This window comes from Micromys minutus, assembly GCF_963924665.1.
Source record: "Micromys minutus genome assembly, chromosome: 5".
Classification (NCBI taxonomy): domain Eukaryota; kingdom Metazoa; phylum Chordata; class Mammalia; order Rodentia; family Muridae; genus Micromys; species Micromys minutus.
This window is the reverse complement of record NC_137974.1, coordinates 45,903,568-45,921,366: the sequence shown is the minus strand read 5'-3', so window position 1 is coordinate 45,921,366 and position 17,799 is coordinate 45,903,568. Positions and strand designations below refer to the sequence as shown.

At 47.5% G+C, this 17,799-nt stretch overlaps 1 protein-coding gene across 2 annotated transcripts in view; it reads right to left on the bottom strand.

Moving 5' to 3' along the window:
* The window catches only part of FARP1 (FERM, ARH/RhoGEF and pleckstrin domain protein 1), a 231,483-nt gene extending 214,874 nt beyond the window's left edge, over positions 1-16,609 (bottom strand). For both annotated transcript variants that reach the window (XM_080917047.1, XM_080917048.1), the window contains exon 1: positions 16,308-16,609. The gene's annotated coding sequence lies outside the window, so the exon portion shown is untranslated. The remainder of the gene's footprint in view (positions 1-16,307) is intronic.
* Positions 16,610-17,799: the final 1,190 nt, after the last annotated feature.

The window sequence follows — 17,799 nt, the reverse complement described above, 5'->3', positions numbered from 1 at the left end:
TTTGAGGTTCTGTTTCCTTCTAACACACAAAAGGTAGTATACCATCTCCTAAAACTCAGGAAAGACACATTTGCTGACACCCCTGAGAAAAAGGTCTCCATGCCCAGGGCTGCCCCGCCACCCCCACCCACTGGCAGACAGGAGCGCTAGCTGCAGAGACAGGCTCTGACCTAAGTAGGGCAAGCTTTCATATTCAAGACTGTGCTGGAAAACATCGCTGCTCAGGCTCTAACTGCTGAGAAGGCAGAAGCCTTGATAGAAAGTGAATCCCAACCCCCACCCCACTACCAAACGCCACTGAGGGGGAAAGAAGCCAAGGATAAAAAGAGATGGGAGGGGCCAAGCCCTCCAGGGCCCTACAGGCTTCTAAACTCACCCTGGGAATCTCCACAGGATAAATATCACAAAGCAAGTCACCCTCTCCATCACAGGAACACAGCCAAATTCCTCTGAGTAAAGGTCAACAGGAAATGACCTGAAGAGACCTTTGACCTTAATCGTTGTTGATTTAAGGATTACTGAAGCAAGATTATTGGGGGGAAAGAAAGCCACGAAACGTATGTAGACTAGATTATAAATGAAAAAGGAAACACTGTAAAATTTTTTAATTAAGTAGAGTGCAGGATGTTTATAATAGGACTGATATGGGAACTAACTTCTGCTCCATTTTCTCTGTGAACCCAAAGCTACTCAGAAAAAAAAAAAAAAAAAATATATATATATATATATATATATATATATATATATATTTAAAACTTTAAGGAAAGAAAATTAAATAAGGCAGGCAGGAAGGAGAAAGGAATCTGGGCTCCGAGTTTGGTGAGAGTGTGCATCTTGCCTGATTACTTCATCTTTTTAAACATTTCCAAAGTGGCTTTATTGGTTTGCATTTACTAAATCTACTGTAACACACACCTGCAATCCAAGTACATCTCTCTGGGCTGGAAAGATGGCTCAGTGGTTAAAAGCACTGATTGCTCTTCCAGAGGTCCTGAGTTCAAATCCCAGCAACCACATGGTATGTAATGGGATCCGATGCCCTCTTCCGGTGTGTCTGAAGACAGCTACAGTATACATATATAAAATAAATAAATAAATCTTTAAAAAAAAAGTAAACAGTGCAGCCCAGGCAGCACAGGGGTCTCCCTGTGCGGTGACACAAGGGTGTCAACTTAGCACTTGAGAGCAAAAAGCAGGAGAGTCAGGACTTGGAGGCCAGCCTAGGCTGCATACACCATCTCTCTCAAGCCCCGCGGAAGTGACTTGGAAAAGTCAATGAAGCCTCTGACTGCATGCCACCCTCAGCTCTGGGTATCATGTTCTTACTTAAGCAGACACCGTGTGACTTGAGATGTGATATTCTGAACGGACCCGAGCTCTCCACCTCAGAAGCCAGAGCATACCACTCAATAGGGAATTTTACACCCTTCAACTTCCAAGCCACACAGAGAATTCTTTGGCCTAACCACCTGATGAAGACGATGCCCCTCCCCCAAGCATGCTTGGACAAAGAAGAAGGGATCTCAGTCCAGGTCCAGCAGGGTTAAGTTTGACGGCTCAGCCCGGCCCTCTAACATGGGATGAGAAATAAGAGTCTTTCAAAATAAATTTCAGTGAGTTCCAGACTAGTGAGACCTTGTCTCAAAAACACAAAGCAAATACTAAAATATAAAAATACTGATCACAAAGCAAGTTATTTAGAGCTCACGGGTCGTACTGTGGTATACAGTATTGAATAGGCTACATTTTAAAATACAGGTGAAAACTGCCACTCAGAACTGAACATCTTCACAGGACCACAGGGACATTCCGGTGGCTGGAAGCCAGTTTCCACAATCACACCCTCTGGGTCTTACCTCCTAGTGCCACCCTCTAAGTCGCCTCCCACTGCACCGTGACTGGCCCTATGGCCACGCACACTGTGGCAGCTTAGGTCTTCCAAGACTAGCTCATAAATGTCTCGACACTTCCTATCAGAGCCTCTTCGAGGATGCTCACTCCACCACGAGCTCCCATCCACCTTTTTGTAATGACCACCCTGCCCACGAGCCCCTTGAGGTTCCTTGGCAAAGAATCTTACAGTCCTAGCTGACATCTTTATTGCAAACATTTGAGCCAGAACTCAAGGCCGTCCAAAGACCACTCCCAGAGTCCTAACCCACAAAGACTACAGAGGGCTATTTACTACTTTCAGTGACTGAAGTTGTAAAAGGGCCATAAACAGTCCCCACAGCTCCGCCCCTCACATTTTAGCTCCGCCCCCACAGCCCTGCCCAACTCAGCTATGCCCCAACAGCTCCGCCCCCCAAAGCCCTGCCAACCCAGCTCAGCTGCGCCCCCCACAGCTCCACCCCCATGCCCTTTCTCCACATCTACCCAATTTTATAATTCCTTTATAAGTTGATTAGCACTAAACATTTAGGTAGGAACTTACCAAGTCAATCAAGAAATTTAACCTATATTTCCTTAAGCACCTTCAAGACTGACTTGCTCATTTCTGACAGGTATTTCTGCTCACAGAGATACAAATGGAACTGTTTCCACATACCTTTTATGACCCCCCCCCCTGCAACCACTGAGCAGCTGCTCTAAGAGGCTTCTCTGCCACACACACCAGGAAACTAAGGTATCACTACAAAGAAGCATCCTCTTTTTAAAAAAAGATTTATTATTTATTTATTTATTTTAAGTACACTACAGCTGTCTTCACACACAACAGAAGAGGGCATCAGATCACATTACAGATGGTTGTGAGCCACCATGTGGTTGCTGGGATTTGAACTCGGGACCTTAACAGTCAATGCTCTTAACCACTGAGCCATCTCTCCAGCCCACAGAAGCCCCTTTTAAACTTATTTTCTCTGTATTTTAACTGTGAGGCAGTAGTGTATACCTTTAATCCCATCACTCAGGAGATAGGGCATGGTGCCCAGGGAGTGGCACTATTAGGAGGTGTGGCCTTGTTGGAGGAAGTGTATCACTGTGGGGGTAGACTTTAAGACCCTCATCCTAGCTGCCTGGAAGCCAGTCTTCTCCTGTCTGCCTTCAGAACAAGACGTAGAACTCTCAGCTCCTCTGCACCATGCCTGCCTGGATTTCACCATGCCCCCATCTTGATAATGGACTAAACCTCTGAACCTGTAAGCCAGCCCCAATTAGATGTTGCCCTTATAAGAGTAGCCTTGGTTATGGTGTCTCTTCACAGTAGTGAAACCCTAAGACACAGATCTAAGCAGATCTCTGTGAGTTCGAGGTAAGCCTGGTCTTCTTCACAAAGAAACCCTGTTTCAAAAAACAAACAAACAAACAACCATCATAAAATACTACTACACACCCTTGAAAATGGCTTAAAAACATTAAAACAAAATACTAGTTGCCAAATGCTGTCATGGTAGATATTTGCTCACGAGACGTCAGCACTTATGTTTGTGTTCACCATAGCTGTGCATTTACAGGAAACAAACTCAGAACTGCCCACTGAAAGCAACACGGGAGAACGGCCAGACACAGCGTGCTGCCCCACATAATACACTAGAAATGACCGCAAGAGAAGCGAAGCAAGTTAAGCCCTCGACAGACTTAGAAGCATGTCCCAGACACTCTGCCCCTCCAAGAGCCCAGTCTCAAAGGCTGTGCTGTGACTCAGCACAAGACTTTCGGGAGAGGGCAGAATACAGTGAACTGAAGACTAACCAACAGGGGCAGCACAAAGATTTCACACAGGACTGGAAAGGCACATGCCCTGCTTTCTAGACACATGTCCAGACAAGTCACCTCGACAATTATTAATATAGTGGTCCTCATTAATTTTAACTATACATGCTTTATGCATGTATGCATATTTCAAATTTTTTCCTTAAAAATCCTCTGTAAGAGCAGTATATACCCTAACCACTAAGCCATCAATGTAGACCAGATATATACTTTTTTCAAGGTTTTTTGTTTTAAGTAGAAGAGAGGTTGATTGGGAAGGAGGTATGTGTGTATGTGTATGTGTGTGTTTTTTGAAACAATGTCATCCTAGCTAGCCTAGAAATCTCTATATAGACCAAATTGGCCTCAAACTCAGAGCTCTGTCTGTGACTTCTAAGTGCTAAGATCAAAGGCAAGAACCCTACTATAAACCTTACAATTTCACTTTATTTCTGCCTTAACAAGAAATATATCCACTTCTTAAATCGCCTGAAGGCTCTCTTGACTTTTCAAATCTTCTCTTTTTACAGTGCTGGTTTTACGAACCTTCATAAGCAAGTTATTCAAACACATCATTTGTATCTCCGGCTTCCCTAACAATCAGCACTTGTCATCGTATTCTAGAGACAGGAACTCTTATTGTGTCATACCCCATGCACATTCTTCCCAAAGGCTGAGGCTGGAAAAGAGCCTAGATGCAGGAGCTCAGATGTGGACCACCATGGAATGCGTGCCTGGCATAGATGAGACTGTGGGTTCCATCGAGCACTCCATACACACACCACACACACATACACACACATACCATACACACACACCATACATACACACATACCCCATACATACACACATACACACACACACCATATAAACACACACACATACACACACATACCATACACACACACCATACATACACACATACCCCATACATACACACATACACACACACACCATATAAACACACACACACACACACATACCATACACACACACCATACATACACACATACCCCATACATACACACATACACACACACACCATATAAACACACACACACACACACATACCGTACACACACACCATACATACACACACACACCATATAAACACACACACAAACATATATACCATACATAGATACACACATACACATACCCCACATACATATACATACACACACACATACCATACATATACACGAATACCATACACACACATACCATATATACACACATACACCATATACACATACCATACATACATATACCATACACACACCATACATGCATACATATACATACACTATACATACACATACCATACAAACATACATACATACCATACATATATATACACATACATCATACATGCACACATATACACATACCATACAAACACACTTATACACACACACCACACACACACACAACCCACGTACCCTCTTGCACAGGGTACAGATGATCAATAATAACTTGCTGACAGACAAAATGGCTTCATCCTTTAAGTGACAGATTTTCTATATCTGTACCCAAAGTACCTAAGAGTATTTGTCCGAGGGATTCTGAGAAGAAAGAAACTGCTCACCTTTAAAACCCCTTGCTTGAGCTTTTCTTCTAAAGTTCTGAAAGCACTAAGCACCTTTGATCAGGCACCCCACGGTTAGCATGCCTTTCAATATCAGATACTGGATATGTGTGTATGCCTACAGACACATATATGCATATACATATGTATGTACATTCGTACATGTCCACAAAGACTTTTCTGTTCTACAGTGTCCCAACATCTACAATAGTGTCCCTTGCACCACTTGCAACTTGTGAAAATTCCTGGAGTCTAAACTGTATTGGGATTAGCAGGTTACCCACAAGTCCACCATAAGACTTTTGCCAATCAACCAAAGTACCGGAAATCTATGGCTGAAGCTTGAGACATTGTGGCTCCTGACATCCGGGAACTCACTGACGGCAAAGCCACACATGAGAGTGGCTGTGCACAATGACACCAGTGTCCCTGGATCCTGAACTCTGCACAGCGCTCTCCAAATGAGCCGCATCCCCATGCCCATATGCCTGTGTTTTTGAACAGTGTCCTCCCAAGGTGTGCCACAGGAAGTCAGAAACAGACATCACCTCTTTGATGGATGGCCAAGGCTTGTGTGTGCCAACCGATATCTTTCCTGTCAACACACTGGAATTATCGCACAACAGCCCTGCTTGCTGAAGATGGATTAGGACTGAGAGAAGTAACAACTTCAGTCACCGGTACTTGTAACAAATGGAGACAGCAGGGCAGGGGATGGGCCTTACCATGTGGGACTCCCTCAGGTTGCAGGCGGCTACGCTGACCACATTCAATCTTCTCCTAGATGCACAGGGATGCTCTGAGCCGCTCTGAGCCACTCAGGGCAGATGCTAACTCATTCCTTGTCCCCGGCAGGTGTGAATATGAGTTGGGAGAATGTTGCTATGAAGACGACACATTACAGATGACGTACAGTCTCACACAGGATGTCAGGTCCAGGTGTGGTGGCACAAACCTGTGACCCCAGCCCTTGGTGGGCAGAGACAGGAGACATAAGGCAGCCTCAGTTACATAGCAGGTTCGAAGCCTGAAAGTGAGGAGCCCTAAATAAATAAGTTAATAACTAAAGTTAAACAGTGGTGTGATCATGAACTCCGCAGCTTCTGCAACCCGCTGGCAGATTGGGGGAGACCCCTATTGAGACCCCTCTGCAGTATGGTTCGGTTTTCCTTATCTGTACCTAGGCATTCTGTGTACCTTGAAAAGCAACTGAGGTCAGCGCAGGCCTATAATCCACAGCAACCTCCACAAACCATTTGACAGGCACTCCCCACCCCAAGAGGGCTCATTTCTGGTTAATCCTGGAGAGAACAGCAAACAATGGGGGTTCAAACTCAGTTTTGGCATTGGATCCCAGCAAGACTGTACTTTTCTTCCCAGAGCTATGAAAACACAAAGAAGGGGGGTGGACAGGTGGCTCCTGAACAGGACATGAGTTCAGCTCCAGCACATACACTGGGTGGCTGACAACCAGCTCCTGGGAGATCCCCTTTTTTGTCATCTTCGGGCAACTGTACACATGGACAGGTGAACGTGCACGTGCGTGCACACATGTGCACACACAGAAATAAACTTCAAACAAAAGATGCTGATGTCCAGGAAAGAGCAACGGCCAGATACAAGGCACCACACCACTGGGCTAGAAACCCTGCAGCCAGCCAGCTCTCGGTTCCTGAGTTGCCTCTGCTCTTGCTTGGTCAGCCACTGCAAGCTAAACAAGAACTAAGGCCTCCCCCACCCTGCTTCACAGGGCTCAAACTAGGCTTCTGTCCTTTGGAATAAAAATAAAAGACACAGAGATGCTCATTCCATGGTTATGTGCAACACTGTGACAGGACCACTGACAAGTGGTGCAAAAGGAGCAGGGCAAATGGGCTAGCACAGGGCTAAATGGGCTAGCACAAGGACCTACCTGCCTCCACCTCCCCAGGGCTGGGATTATAAGCACATTGCACTATGCTGTCTTTACAAAGGTCCCGAAGATCAAACCTGATTCTTACAAGACAAGCACTTTATCACATGAGCTATCTCCCCAGCCCCTCGGGGGTTATTTGTGGTGATGGTAGATTTTCTTGGTAATGCTAGGGAAACATTCTACCACTGCTATGTCCCCAGTCTCCTTGATTGCTTTTTTTTTTTTTTTGAAAGATTGTATCAATTAAATGAAAAGATAACAATGTTGTTGGTCTACATTCTACAAGTCTTGTACGCAGGGCTTTTCTCTGCAACTGCTGCTAAAATTCCTTCCCAGGAGAAGTAACAATGTCTACCCCTCCTCCTAAGGTCCTAACAAGAAGACACAGTTCTACTGAACTCCACTATGGGGACCTATGAGTTTATTGAGCTTCCTTACAGAACATAGGCGACCCATTACCTACCGGGGTGTGGGTTCTTCTCCCCAACAAGGCTACACCAGTAGTGATAAAGAATAACTCATAGACACATAGATGAGCCCTCCTCTCCCAGTCTTTCTTGGCTACGTGTTCTAGCCCCTCCCCAGGACACTATGCAATTAGGGTAACCCTGCATACAGGAGCAAGTGTTAGGAGCAATGGCTAGAGAGTCAAGTGAGAATTCTGGGACCCTCCCCCACCTTCTGTTAGGGCATATGAAGAGTCAACAAGCCCAGCCAAGACGACTTTTGCAAGTGAGCACAAGCTAAACACCCCAAGATTAGAGCAAGGGTTTCTCTCAACCTGTAGGTCAAGACCCCTTTGAGAGTTGCAGAACAGGTATTTATTTACATTATGATTTGTAATAGTAGCAAAATTACAGTTATCTAGTAGCAACAAGTAATGTTATGGTTGGGGGGGTCACCACAACATGAGCTATATTAAAGGGCCCCAGCATTATGAAGGTTGAGAACCGCTGGCTCACTATCCTCAAAGCCTTAAAAGTTAGTTTTGCAAAGCAGCAATTCATTTTCATGGATAAATATTCAAGCAAATTCAGTAAGATCATCACTGTCTCATTTGGGTAAGCTCTTCTGTGAGTCTCTTTCCTTGTTATGTGATCAAACGCCCAAAAGGAAGCAACTTGAAGGAGGAGGGGCTTATCTGAGCTCACAGTTTGAGGGGTACAGTCCATCTGGCCACAGGTAGTGGCAAGAGTTTATAGGTGGGACCCTTCACCATGGCAGAAACAGGTAACAGACAACAAGCAGGAAGTAGGACTAACCACAGGAGCCCACTTCCTCCAGCAAAGTTCCACTTCCTAAGGGTTCCACCAACTTCCAAGCAGCACGAGCAACTCAAACACAAGAGCACGGGACTTCCCACACTCTGATCACCCTCCGGCAGTCAAGGGTGCTTTTCGTCCCCAGCCCCAATCTGATGCTACAGGACTGAGGTCCTGGAAGCATACAGGGGAAAATGTATTAGCCCCAGAGGAAAGTCCTCACGACCCCTACACCACACAATTGTTCATGAGAGTGCTATCCCAGGTGGAAGAAATGGCCAGGACCACCTCTTTCGTCTAAAGAATTCCACGTTGTTCCAAGTGTGATCTGAACTGCTAAAGGTCCTTCTAAGATGATGTGAGTTAAGGCCACCACCAAAAGAAGTCAGATTCAAAGATGTTTAAGCTGCATGGTTTGAATAAGCATCAAACAGTACTTAAAAGCAGTTTGCTCCTCAGAATGACTGCATATCTCCATTGTCTTAAGTTTCTTTTCCTGTTGCTATGACAAAATATCTCAACAAAATCTTAAGGGAAGGGAGCTTATTTCAAGTCACAGTTCACCCATAAGAGGAGCCAAAGGAGAAGCATCCACCAAACAAGAAGCGTCCACCAAAAGAGAAGCGGCCACCAAAAGAGGAGTATCCACCAAAGGAGGAGTATCCACCAAAAGAGAAGCATCCACAAGAGGAGAAGCATCCACCTTAGGAGCCAAAGCAGCAGAAGCTTGAAGCAGCAGGTTATATCCCACCCCAGTGAGGAAGCAAAGAGAAATGAATGTTGCTACTGGACTTCCTCTCTCCACTCAGCCTAAGGAATGGCACCACCTACAGTGGATAAGTCTACCCACCTCAATTGACCTAATAAACATAATCCCCCTGAGGCCATTTCCCACCCAGGTGGTTGAAGATCTCACCAGGCTTACAACTGATATTAACTATCACACCCAAAGAATCACTCTAACAGAAAAATATGTAGAAAACCATTTTCTCAAAAACAGTATTATATGGCAGATGAAAGATAAATTCTTACCATAATGTTCTGAATGGGAATCTTCAGTATAGCCCAACCCAAGGAGGACCAGAAAGTAAATAAATGCACTATTGGCACAGGTTAATATTACTTAATAAGGCAGGCATGGGTGCACTGAGCTTATAGGACTTTACAACGCACTTACAGGCTCTGACTTCATCTTCTACCTCTGTTCTCCTTTTACCCAAACCACAATACAGCTGCTGTGGCACAGGCAATCCCATCTAGTCTTCCAGGCTCTTTCCCTGGAACTTCCATCAGCAAACTTCCCAGCTGCTGGGGGCTTCTGGGAAGGCATTTCTCAGCAACAAAGGAGCTTCAAGGAGCCCAAACCACTCACTGTTGATATAACAAACCCCAGAGTGAGGTAACAAGCCCAAGGGCACAAAGCAACATACTCAGAATGACAGGGCAGAAGGACAAAAAGGACCTCTTCCTTAAAGACACTGGATCCTTTGATCAGAGAGCCTTCCTCCCATCACTCAAGGCCTCTGTTGATAGGCTGAAGATCTCATCAATGTCTGTCATTTTATATTAAGTGGACAGGACAATCAAAAATGGTCAACATTCTTCCTGGTCTCGTGTTACTTACCTGACCTAGAGAATGCCATGCCAGGAAGACTGCTGGGAACCTGGGAACCAATAGTCAGCTGTGGGCCACCAAAAGCACCTAAGTGCCGCTGGTTCTGTGCTTCAGGGGATGTACTGCTCTTGGGGAAAGCCCAGGTTCCCAGCAACTACACTGGGGTGTTCACAACTGCTCGTAACTCCAGTCCTGGGAGCCCCTAACGCCTCTGGGTCTGTGGGCACCTACACTCACGCGCACATACACAGACTTAAAAATGATTTTTTCTTCTTTTGAGACAGGGCCTCTCTATGTAGCCTCACTCTGTAGAACAGGCTAGCCTTGAACTCACAGAGATCTATCTGCCTCTGCCTCCGGAACGTTGGGATTAAAGGCATGCACTATCACGCCGGGCTACCAATGAGTTTTTTAAAAATAGAATATTAAAACTTGCTTTTGTCCAGGGTCCCAGTTCGTTCTCATTTTTAATTGATTTAAAAACTAATTCTTTCTCATGTTCCTTCCATCTGTGAAGCGACACAGCCTAATTTGAATTTTTCTTTTAAAAAAAAAAATCTGTTTACCTCTCATTTATTTTTATTTTCAAAATAAGCAGGTTTCTTGTTTGTGTTTTTCTCCATCTCCCATCTTTCCCGGTGAATTTGTTCAGGAAAGAACAAAACTGTCCCCATAAAGAATGGCAGCCAAAGCACGGCCACAGTCATCCCCTTCCTTGCATACAACTGTTATTTCCCAAAGCTACATACATCTCCTGACCACCAATACACCCAGCAACCAGACGGTGTGAAATTTTTGCTAAGAATGTCTGCTCTTCAAAAGACACCAACGCACAATGAAGATGGGCCGGCAAGATGGTGCAGCAGGTAAGAGCTCTTGCTGCCAAGCTTACCAGCTCTCATAACAAACAGGGAGAACTGAGTCCTGCAAGTGGTCCTCTGACTGACACATCACACTGCACCAGCATGCACATCTGTGGATGCTCCCACGTGCGCACGTGCGCACTCTCGCACAGACCCATATACACACACGAGCAATAAAAATACAATAAAGAATTAAAAGGTGATGAGGATAAAATACAGGAACAGATGAAAATATTGGAAGGACAAACGTGTATCCAAAGGTGTAAAGAGTCACAGCTGTAAGCCAAGGTGGTCCTGGGTACCTGCAGTTCACGAATGACAAGTGTACACAATACAGCCAAAGACAACACCCACACCCCAAAACAACAATAATGTAGAAGGCATAAAAAAAGCAGACATACAGTTGACAGGGAAACAAAACCATTCCAAGGGGTCATCAGGAAAACAGGAAACAGAACTACCTCACACTATTGCTACACATCCCTCTAAAGGGCTAAAATGAAAAGACTGACAATTCCAAGCACAGACAAGGAAGAGTCACAGAGCCTAGCAGGTGGGAATGTAAAACAAGTGGCTCTTCAAGGAACTCCTCATGAGCCCAACAGAAATGGTGAAAACATACTTCCACACAAAGACCTGTCTACAGATGATCTTTGGAGCTTTGTTCATAAACACCAATCTCGGGGCTGGAGAGGTGGCTCAGCAGTTAAGAGTACTGACTGCTCTTCCAAAGGTCCTGAGTTCAAATCCCAGCAACCACATGATGGCTCACAACAATCTGTAAGAGGATCTCATACCCTCTTCTGGTGTGTCTGAAGACAGCTACAGTGTACCCACATATATAAAATAAGTAAATAATTCTAAATAAACACTAATCTCACAAACAACCTGGTGGCCCAAGATAGATCTCAATACCACATCTTGGTATCACAAGCCAAGTCCTCTAAGAATCACCGAGGAGCAGAAAGGAGCCACCTGGGAAGGCTAAGAAAGTAGAGAAGGAAGAGAGAGAGAGAGAGAGAGAGAGAGAGAGAGAGAGAGAGAGAGAGAGAGAGAGAAACAGGAGTAAATATAAAGCAGGAAAAAAAACTGACACCCCCACCCACCCACACACACCATGTACCAAAGAAAAGCTAGACCACTCAGAAATGCCAGTCAGCTGGATGGGTATCACAGGATCCGCCGCTGAGAATTCCAAATCTCCACAATCCATCCTTAGGGAACTCAGAAAGAGAGGACTATGGACAGATGTGCTATTCCAGGAGGCGGTGCTGTCAGGAAGGAAAACAATCCCAGAAGCCTTTGCATACAAGAAGGGAGTGCAGAACACAGCTGCCTTATCCAGGCAAGAAAGGGAGGAAACATCCATTCCAGTTGGAGAAACAAGAGGATGAAAGGGGGGCATTTAAAGGGTACCAGATATTAACACAAGCAATTGATAAGAGGTAGTGGGTCACAGGTAAGTTTTATTTTCCCCATATTTTCATTCCATCATTTTTATGTACATGTAAAAAAAAAAGAGTGTGTCTTTTACAGGTCAGCCAGTTTTAAGGACCAAATTGCTCAATTACAATGAAGTGAATATAAAGTAAAATACCAAATTCTTATATCCCCAGAACTGCTGCCTATCCATGGTAAGGTCAAGTATCCCATTTAAAAAAAAAAAATTCCAGGGACTAATTTAAAAGAGCATTAAAAGCTAGGCATGGTCATTCACTCAACATTTACCAAGGGCTTGCCATGTTCCAGGCACTAGCCTCGATCCGGAAATAACAAATGAGAAGGGAAAGCTGAAAGTATCACACTACTGACTTCTAAGTCTTCCTCTGAGGTTAATAATAAATCGCCTTTATGAAAAGTGTTTCTCCAAAAGTCTTCAGGCAAAACAATGTTACTACTGCCATACTGGGTTTATCAATACATAGCAGAATTCACTAAAGGCAACCTAGTTGGGCCTGTGGCTTTTTTTTTTTTTTTAATGTATACACAAAGTGACAGGTTAGCACATAAGTTTCTGTGTAAATGATGAATCCCACATTAATTCCAAGTCTTGAAGTCTATAGTTTCTGTACCGCAGCAGAATCCAAACACCACTGAAAGTTCATGAACATGTGCTCTCAATGTCAGTCAAGAGGTATGCTGGTCCTTTCTTTCTTTCACAAGTAACAAGCTCAGAGTACCAAGTTTAAACAATGTATCAATCATCCACTTTGTTCAAAGCATCCCTTCCAAAACATTTTCTACTGACTCAAACCAAGGGCAGGCTATCTCCACTAAAAGTCCATTTCTCTCGACTAAAATGAGCATCTCCCACAGGGGGCTTTTTGATTTAAAAACAAAGGCAGCAATTGCCATAAGTGGATGGAGAAGTTGGCATTTCCAGTAATCTTAATGGAAACCATCTGGCTCTTACCTTGGCCACATGGAAGTGGTTAAAGAGGGTAACAGCCAAACCTGTGTCATGGAGGGCCAGAGGACTACAATCTAGTAATACCACGGCATAAATGTCAGCCATTAAAGGGCAAGAAAAAGCAGTTCAACTACTTGTGTTCAAGAGTCTGCTGGGAGAACCCTCTTCTTTCTGTGTGTACTTGTGTGCAGTCCCAGCTGGCCTCAAACTCATTATGCAAGTAGAACCAATGTTGACCTTGAACACCTGATCGTCCACTTCCGGAGGGCCAGTATTACAGGCATGAGCCACCACACCTGGTTTATTGGAAGCTAGGGACAGAACCCAGGACGAACACCCCACCAAGCCTACAGCTCCTATCCATCAAAAATACCAAACCTCCCGAGGCCCTCCTCCTCTCTCCCAGGCAAGGCACCCACGCGGGGAATCCCTGCCAGACCTGGACTGCCGGGACTGTGCCACAGGCCTGGGAGAGCCTCTCTGTACTGTAGAGTCTTCTGTTAGAGAGGAGTTCTCAAAAATGCTAAACCATTCTCTGCACCAAGCAAAGCCAGTCACAAAAGACTGGTTTTAAGATGACCAGTGAGTGCATCATGCTAGAAAACATTAAATCTACAAGGTCATCGTCTCCTTGGTCCTCTCAGAGTATTACCAGGCTAGTTTTCCAAAGTAAAACCAGCATGCAAAAACTCAGTTTTTCCTTTTCCCATCTAGCGGTCTCCAACATCCACTCGTTTTTCCAAGTTTATTAAACTATTAGGCATTCTCCCCCCCCCCCTTTATGTTACTGAGATTGGAGTTAAGGCTGGCCTTAAATTTATGAGCCCCCCCAACCAGCTTCTGCCTCCAGGACACTGGGATTTCCTATGTGCCACCCCCACACCTTCTCGCCCTTTTCAATATTATCTTCAATGTTCATCTTTAGATATTTTCCCTTGGAAAATTTAATGGAAGAACAAGACAAAAACTGTCCCAAAAGAATATCCCAATATCAATGCCTAATAAGAGACCGTCAGTAGAGAAAAGTACACTAAAAATAGGCATCGTGCACACACCTATCAGTAATCCTGACACTCGGGGTGACTGAGACGGGAAGATCTCCAGTTAGACCATCAGGGATACACTCTAAGATCCTATCACAAAGGGAAATGGGGTGGGGAGGGGATGTTTGCATCCTATACCTAACTTCAAGGGGATCCCAACTTACAGAAGTTCTAAATCTTAACAGCATATCTCAAGACAGAGGAGCACTCCACTGTTCTGCACGCACCCCAAAACCATGAGGAGGTAGTTACCTCATCGATGACCAAGTATTTCTAGCTTCCTGTGGGCTTGGCAGACCTCTGCTCACTATCTACACCAGCGACTCACTGCCCAATAACGCTTCTATTTATTTTACCCAGAAGCAGAGCTAATAGCCAGACATACTAAAAACACAAACGTTTCGTTGTGCTTGGAGTAGGTCCAATATTAGTGTCTTGCTGCAGACCGATGCTGCAGGAATATAAAGCGGGCTGTGTGGAAGCCGTACCCACGGAAGACACGCATTGTCAGGGACCCACCCACCTGAAAAGCTGAGGCTTAAGACACCAGCAAGAAAGGTGGGGTTGAGGGAAAACCAGCAAGAAAGGTGGGGTTGAGGGGCAGGGATTTGAGAAGGGCCCCACCTTAGCCTTAAAACACCAAACCAATCAACTCCTCACTAAATAAAGCTTTCATAATCCAAAAGGCTTCCCCACTCCCCCACCCCCACTCCCGTTCTCCATTCCAGGTTCAGATAGAAAAAGAAAAGCAAGACAACGCCAGGGGAATGTTCTGAAGTGGGCTTGGCGAGGTCCCCACGTGCAAAGCACATTCAATCTACATGGCCCATCGAGGCCCATGGTCGAGGTTATGGTCAGAAAATACTGCCTACTGGGAGGGAGGGAAGGGATGGAAGTCTGGGGTGGGGGTGGGGGGTAAGCATGGGCAAGGGCCAGAGTTAAGGGAATCAAACGCGGGAAACTGGCACCGACGAAGGCAGAAACGAAAATAAATGAAACAGCCAGAGGCCACCGAACTCCGGAGGGGGAGGGGTGTGAGAGCCCGAGCCTGGTAAACTGTTCCAGATGAGAGGCAGTTATTTGCTCCCACATCTTCACCAGCACTCCTCAAACCTCGTTCCTTTGTGAGCCCTGCCTCCTTCTTTTCTAGGGGACTCTAGAAAATCCCCACCACCCGCTGGCTTCAGGGTCCCATCAAGGAATCTGGTACCCTTCCACGACCCCTAAGGTATAAGACGTTCACTCATGGGGGTCCGGATGGATCACGAGGCTAAAGTTTCCCGAACTTAAATCGTAAAAAAAAAAATCACAATCGGAAGTTCTGAAAGCTCCCCACCCCTCACACAAAAAATAATATATATCCTGTGCTTTCAAAAAGGAAAAAAGAAAACTTTCCCCTTCATAAGGCACAGAGCAAAGAGAAACAAGATCTAACTTAGGAGGGCGTGTTTCTCTTTGTCACCCACCGGGAGGCTCTCGCCCCGCGTGGGCGAGCTGCAGTGACCCGGCGGCACGGTGGCACCCGCGCAGCCTCGGAGACCGACCTCCACAGCCCAGATTTAAGCCTGAGGTCCGGAAGAGGCGTCGGGGGCGCTGTCACCGAGCAGAGTGGGATGAGAGGAAGCGGGGGAGGGGCGCCACCGGAGGGGAAGCCAAGGGGGAACCCAGGAGCTCAGAGCCCCGTAACCCAGGTCCGCGGAGGTGAGCTCCACCGGTGCCCAAGGAATCGCGGCTCCTGCTATTGTTGCGGGGCCTGCGGCCGCCGGCTACAATACAGACCGTTCCCGCGGACTCCGCGGCCAGCTCGGCCGGCGCCCAGGGCCGCGGGCGCGGGGACTCGCACAAGTTGCCGCCGCGGCCGGGTCCACCCCGGCGGCCGCCCTCCCGCCGCGGTCATTGTTCGCCGCACGCCTCCTACCTCGGCGGCTCCGGGTCCCGGCTGCGCGCTGCGAGCTGCAGGGCTGGCGAGGGCGCGGCGGCGGCGAGCGAGGGGTCCCCGCGGGCGGCTGGCGGCGGGAGCGCGAGCTAGGCAGGCGGCGGCCGGCCGAGGTCCGAGCCATCAAAGGTGGCGCGGGGCGGAGGGGAGGGCGGAGCAGGCGGGGTGGGTGGGGAGCGCGCTCCGGGTCGCCGCGGCCGCCTCGACGCCCGGCCCGAGTGCCACTCGCGTGGGGAGGAGCGGCGCAGAGCGGGCGGTGGCCGCGTCCCCGCCCCGCACCTTCGCCGGGCTCCCCGCAGCCGCTGCACCCGCGCCTGGACCAGCCTCCTCCGAGGTTGGTGAGCGGGAAGTGCGGGCCACCACCGCCCCTCCCCGGACTTGGGCCGAGCCCTCGGCAGGGGGAGCCTGGGCACAGCCTGGGAACGGCGGAGAGCCACAGCCCCCTCCAGCGTCCGAACGGTGACCTGCGCCAGTACACCGGCCCCGCCCCGCTCCGCCCCGCCCCGGAGGCAGGTGCGCAGAAAGGTGGGCCGGGGGCAGGACCGCCCCACCCCGGAGCTGTGCCTTACTTGGACCAGAGCAGGTGTCTGAGCTGCACCACCGAGCGGAGCGCGGGAAGAAGCGCCACCGCGGAGACGTGAACGCTAGTCCGTGGTGACGAGCGGGATGCGAAGGCCTTGAGGAGCCAACAGCGGCTGGCGGGAGATTCGTGGCACTGACTCGGGTCGCCTTTAGAAGCCTGACATAGGGCTACGACATCACGTGGAAAACGTTTTGCAGAGATCCCCTCCCGTCCCCCAGGCCACTAGCACAGTCTTCCGGCACCACCCTAAGCGGCAGTATTCCGTGCCAGAGGCACAGGTGCCACCTCTGACGCTGCTCCGGCGCAGCGTCCACCACCTGAGCGAATTCCAGGACAATGCCCACCCCCACCACCCTCCGACCGGGGACAACAGAATACCCCGCGAAGTGTAGCGAGGTTTAGCATGGCTTGCAGTTGTTTGATTCCCTGGTTTGTTTGGGGCTTTTTTTCCCCCAGAACTTGGCGATAAAGTGGGATGATTCAGAATCAAGAGGGCCCAGGACGCTAGGCGACTTTCAATCACCATCCCACCCACGAGGTGCCATTTTTCCTTCGTCCCTTTCCCCTGCCTCAGGCTGGGAAAGGTCTTGGGCCGCCGACCATATGGAACACAGGAAAGCCTTGTTCTGCTGGTTCAGGGGCTAGTGTGACACGCCCCTAAAGCCAGTTCGCTCAGAATCTGGCCATTTTCTGCCCTGGAGGACTGACCTCCATCCCAAGGGGCACATTTTACAGGGGAGGCTCCAAATGAACTTAACCAAAAGGAAATTGCCTCTATACAAAGGGAGGCTTAGGACGTGAAGCATGGTTATCAGAAAGGGACACCCGTATGTCTTGGGAGTCGAAAGCAGTCTTGCTGCACAAGTCTCTGTGGCCTAGGGAGAACTAGAC